Genomic DNA, 6,000 nt, shown 5'->3' on the forward strand with positions numbered 1-6,000 from the left:
TGTATCTGTGATACAAAGAACAGCTGAAATTATTTTCATGTTTGGTAACCAACTATTTCTTAAAACGACTTAAGACACTTCAGTTGAGATTTTGAGACTCGTATAGAGGACTTGCGTATCTCAAATCTCATTCACTACCAAGGCAACCAAAATCATTAGGTACTTAAACATTTTTGGCAACTATATTTTGAATACAAAGATAAAGTTAAAATGGCCAAGAAGCCGTAACAATGAAAATGCTAGAAGTAAGGTCTGCGACTGCTTGTTCTTGGCATTTTTATTTGTATACAATCCATTTTGCACTTACACGTGGTATGCTATTCTCTCATATCTCTGCAGTATCTGAAATCCAAGTGGTCAAGCTGCACGCTCACTCTCAAAACCTTTACTTGGCCATGTGCATGTATTCTAAATGAATCCTTACATCTCACAAGATTTTTGTAGCCTGTAACAGGTCGTCCTTCCCAGCGCCATCTTCTTAGCCCCCCACGCCTTGTGGGGGCGCCCTTGGATCCTTCTTTGGGGGTCTTACATCCCACCCTATACTCGCCTGCCATGTCTTGATGGAAATTAGGACGATGTTCTTGCGAGCAGGAGGCTGCCTATTGTATTGGGTGTGTTGGGGCCTTTCCCCTATGTGGGATTGACCCCTGATTTTCTCTAGCTAGGCCTCCCTGTCTAAACCCACTAAACAAGGTTTGACCCCGAGGCTCTAGCCTTTTCCATTGTCTTAAGGCCCAGGGCCCCTTTTCCGGCTGCAATCTGCAGCCTGGTCCAAAGGCCTGGGCCACACAAAAACAAAACAATACCAAAATAAAGCTGCATCACAGGCACACTGGAGCTCCCCGGCTTTTAAGATCATGCCTCACTGGCACTGGGGTTTATGCCCCCTCTCTAGGGCTTCTCTCGCCGCCCCCTTCTCTGGGGGCTGGGGTCAGTACACCCCAAAATGCTGCGCCTTCTGTGGCGCTGGGGTCCCCATGCTACCATGGATCCCCTATGAGGCCTCCTCCAGCCCTTAATAGCCTCTCCCAAACCACCGGTCTCTTATACAACAGGAAACAAAACACAAGCCCCTGGGTTGTAACATAAATTCACACTGCTCAGCTATAACATTATTTCCGCTGCATCAGGAGGGCTCTATCCCTCCCCCAGTCTCAGAGCTGTACCTGAAGTCTGGCCTCTCACCTCTGCTTGCTCTGGGAGAGCTCCTTCTCCCATGGCTGCTAGCAGAGAACTGCCGGTATGGCCTCAGCCTAGGACTTATATAGTAGCCAAGCCCTGCCCCTTCCAGTCAGCTGATTCCCACCAGTTGCCATAGCAACCTGCACCTGTGCCTCTTCATTACTACTCCACAAGTGGCCGACACCCCTTTTTAAAGTCTGATTAATTTATAAATGAACTGGACATCTATATGGACTCATCCATTTAGAGACTGGCACAGAGTTTACAACACTAATTAAAGAATAGATCTCAACAGAATGTGTATTGATTAGCAGATAGAAGTAACAAAGTGCACTGTTCTCAGGAATTACACAGAGCAATATCTTTAAAATTATTCATACCTCCCCACCCCATCTAAAAATGTTTGATATTATTTGCAAAATATAGGTTGAAATATTAAGTTAAAATACATTGCAATCATGCTTGTTTCTTAAAGAAGAGTTCCTAAAGAAATAAAATAAAACCAGAACACCCCTGCGAACTCTAGGCATTCCCAAAGGATTTTAACTATAAGAGGTTATAAATAGGGCATGCCATTTGTTCAAAAGCTACAATGAAAAACCTTTTTATTGCTGCAACACTTATAGTCATGTTTTCTCATAAAACAGCAATAGACCTAAAAAATGACAATAAGGCTACCTGAAACTGGTACTATACCACAACCCACACTATAGTTATATACACACAGTATCACTAGTGATACCTGAAACTAAGGTTGCTATGCCACAAATGCTTTCATGCAAGTAAAGCCTGTACATTTTTGCAGAATTGGTGTCTATAACTGTCAGCTTCAATAATATGCTGTGTTGTTGACTGATAAAACTGCCATCCTATTCCTTCTGTATTACTTCTAGCGTGCGTTAGCCCACATGAAGCAGCAAAGGGACAGCTCTGATTTTTAACTCCAAAAAACTCACTGACTTTTACAAGGTCAAAGACACTACCACTGTGGGTCTGAGAAGGAAAATTAAAAAAAATTACTACAACTAGAATAGCAACTCAAATTCTGGGGGTCCAAGGATCCCCTATGAAATGGCAGTTTTCAATAAGGAGGGCTTACTTAAGTAAAAAAACCCACAGATATAACCGTAGAAACAACCTTAATATTATAACTATATACACACACACTTCCTTGTGGTGTCTGTTAACCAAGGCAGGATTGCATTGCACTAATACAGGTTTCCCTCATTTTATGCTGTACATGTGATCCTGGAAAATGGCGCATAACTTGAATTCACATAAAGGGAACCCACTTTACAATGTAACAATAGGGATACTTTCCAAGATCTTGACTGTACTGACCCCCAGACCCATTTCTACCACTTTTACAAGTCAATTTTGGTACTCACCAACAGCAGACAGTACATACAAGCACGGGGTGGTGGTGAATGTTACCATAATGGGGATGGCAACTACAGTAACACATGTCACAGAAAATGAGCAAGGAGCACAAATTCCATACAGGAGACTATATTTTGGTGCACGTCACTCCCACAATGCATAGCAAAAAGCAGCTGACTGCAGGCTTCCACCACGCCAATTGCATAAGAGTGAATTAATCTCACATATAATGAATTTTTGGTATAAAAAGGGTCGTTGAATAAAAGCGAATTCACACATACAGAACCTGCATAAAGCAAGGGAAACCTGTAGATGAATGTCTCAAATAAGCATTTCAGTGATACCTGCATAGCACACCTACTTCTCACTCTGAATTTTGTCTATTCTTGCTGGGGATGAGGTTGCACCCAACACCTCCCCAAAAAAGTTGCTGTCACTTGCAGCAAACGGAGAAGAAAACAAAACTACATTTGGTATGGAAGTTACCAGAATATTTACAATTGTTAATAGTGGGTGCCAGGCTACTAGGTGCATGGGAAAAGTATCATTCTATCATTGTTGAGTCAAAGGAGAGAAGTGTTTTAAAAACCTGTGTGGAGAGCAAAGTTATTCTAGTTTAGTTGGAAGCTTCCACTTCCTTTATTATTCCCCCCTAATTCAGAGTAAATTTTGGCCAATTCCTGAACAAGCAGCAAAGGAGAGTGAAAAAAACCAAGAGGTATTTTGAATACTGAGTAACTGGAAACGACTTGAAGGTAACCCTAGACATGAGTTTATTGATTGTAATCTGCAACAGTGACCCCCAATCATTTAGCTCCACACAAAACTGAGTAGCTGTTTGAAAAAAAAAAAAATCCACAGCATCCCACGTGTATACACATTGAGAATGCTGCAAATACAGAAAAGGAAACAAGATGTTTGGGATAATTTTCCCTTTTCTTTTTGTGTAAAAAAAGGGTATCTCTGAAGAATTCCCAATGACACCTTAGTGACTAAAGACTGTGTTCAAGAACTGCTGTCCTTAGTTATGACTAATATGTGATGTCATACGTGAAAAGAAACTAAATAAAGCAGTGAGGTTTGTTTGGTTTTTTTAATCTATTCATCCATAAAAGCTGCATTTAAGTACCTGAAGAAAAAGAACTGAAATCATCATCTCCAAAAAATCAGAAAGCATCCTGATTTATTACTGCCTTTTAAATCTGAAGGAAGCATTTGTGCCTTGAGATCTAGGTATAAATCTAAAACATAATCCTACTTCAGTGTAATTATTTATTGGCCAGAAATGGGAAGAACATCTTATTGCTAAACAGGAGATCCAGGTTTCAGGTAGCAGGGAGATGTGAAGGGGAACACTTGATAGGTTGGATTTGAGACACTCCAGTTTTAAACAGATATGTATGTGTGCATGGTACAAAAATATCTATGTGGGGTTAAAGTAAGGGAGGCCCATTTCCTGGTTATCACCACATACCAAAATATTTATGCAAAGTTTTAAAGTGATATAATATGTAGGACTCATTTTCAATAAAGTTAAATACAAGATTTCCTGTGTGTGCAGAGGTGTGGAGAAGGGAAGAATCCAGAAGAATAGTTCAGAATCTATTAAATTGGTTTCTCATGCTAACAATTTGGCTGTAAAAAAGCTGTATTCCAGAGACCGTGATATAAATCTGTTCAGTATCGCTAGATTGATAAACAGGACAAAAACCCAAAACAAATTCAACGTAAAAACTCTTATCTTGGGATGAAGTATGACTACTCTGTACACAGCCACTTCTAGAGACTAGGCCCTGTGCTCCTGTAACTGGTTATAAGAGAATTACTCAGTGGAGGGACTCATTGAGTTCATCTACATACGCCCCTGACCGCATTTGGTACTATGCAGTCATTTAGTACTTGCAGCGCACGGTTAGTTTTAGACCAGGGGTGGGCACAATGGCCGACCCAGCTGGCAGCCAGGCTCCATTTCCCAGCATCCCTTACCTGCATGGCTTGGGCTGGTCTCCATGGAAACACCAGCCGCACCTGCGCGGGAAAGCTCAGGCTGGGTTTGCCATGGAAACCAGGCCGTCACCACTGCAAGAAACCAGGACAGAGCCGCCATCCCCGGTTTGCACGCCCCTGCCCGGAGTGTACAGGCTATAAATTGTGACTTTGCCATGACTCTGGAGCAAGCTGCCCCCATCACAAATTCCCGGTGGCTCTGGAGCAGCCCCCCTGCACTGCTGTGATGCGCATGCTGCCAGTGCAGCTGCGGCTTCTCTCCATGACAAGCCCAGCCTGAGCTTTCCTGCACAGGTGCAGCTGGGGTCTCCATGGAGACTGACCCAAGCCATGCAGGCAGGGGCGGCTGGGAAATGGAGTCCCTGAATGACCAGATCCGCCCTGTGGGACGGACTTTGCCCATCACTGTTTTAGATGCTACATCACCATCATGGTTTGTACCCGCCCACACTACTGTATGTCACTGTAGCAATGAGCTAAAAATCGCCACAGCTCATTGCTACAGTGACGTAGCATCCGTGTAGATGCACCCATTGGGTGGCAGAAAGTTGGTAAAGTATAAAATTCTCTCCACCACTCTCAGTAAAGGGCACATAGACAGGGAAAATAGCATGGTTGAGGCTTCTTTCAAACTTCACTGCTATTTAAATGCCATCAGCCTTCGGCAAGTTACAGTCAAAAACAAGCAGGACACATTTAGTCCAGATCAGAGAAGTAAGGACTACCTTCGGACACCCCACTCGAGTAATTTTTGATATTCGTCAGCTGTGTTTGTACACCAAAAAGCAGTTCTAATTTGAAAAGTTACAGTATAAAAAATTGTACAGTCCAGCTGCCCCTTGTGCCTATTTAGTTAGGACTATTCACCTGAATTACTAAAATATGCTGTTACCTCTTATTCCTCTTAGCCCAGCCAAGACAGCAAACTAAATGCTATTCTCTCTCATGCATCAATGTAGCAGGTTGCTAAATTTCCATTATGTTGATCTAATACCAGCAGAGAACATAGGACTGATTCTACTGCTGAGAGTAAAATCATTATGACTGGTGATGGAGAAGAAAAACTTCTCTCCTCACAACTCCACTCAAACCTCAAGGCCTAATGAGCAGAGCTGGAAAATAGAAAAACATCTTTTTCCTCTCTAGCTCTATATACCAGATACTAAAATTACTGAAGTAAAGAAAACATGGAACCCAAATCCAGACTACTATTCTGAGAGTCACTTTTCAGGATACAACTGTATTAAGATAAATTACTTATTTAAAAAAAAAAAAAGAGAGAGAAAAAAAAGCATTTCTTATCTACTAATACCTGCCTTAACTACTTTAATAATAATAATAATAATAATAATAATCCTAGGTAGGGAAATAAACATTTTGATGAAACCAGAATTCTAAGACTGCCAAATGCCCTTGGGTGATGATTTT

The 6,000-nt window shown here is 41.8% G+C and overlaps 1 protein-coding gene across 3 annotated transcripts in view; it reads right to left on the minus strand.

The window, feature by feature from the left end:
- SMARCA2 (SWI/SNF related, matrix associated, actin dependent regulator of chromatin, subfamily a, member 2) overlaps positions 1–6,000 on the minus strand; it is a 223,346-nt gene that overhangs the window by 90,385 nt on the left and 126,961 nt on the right. The window lies entirely within an intron of this gene.

Source organism: Gavialis gangeticus, unplaced genomic scaffold (genome assembly GCF_001723915.1).
Source record: "Gavialis gangeticus isolate Ggan-Ray unplaced genomic scaffold, GavGan_comp1, whole genome shotgun sequence".
NCBI lineage: Eukaryota > Metazoa > Chordata > Crocodylia > Gavialidae > Gavialis > Gavialis gangeticus.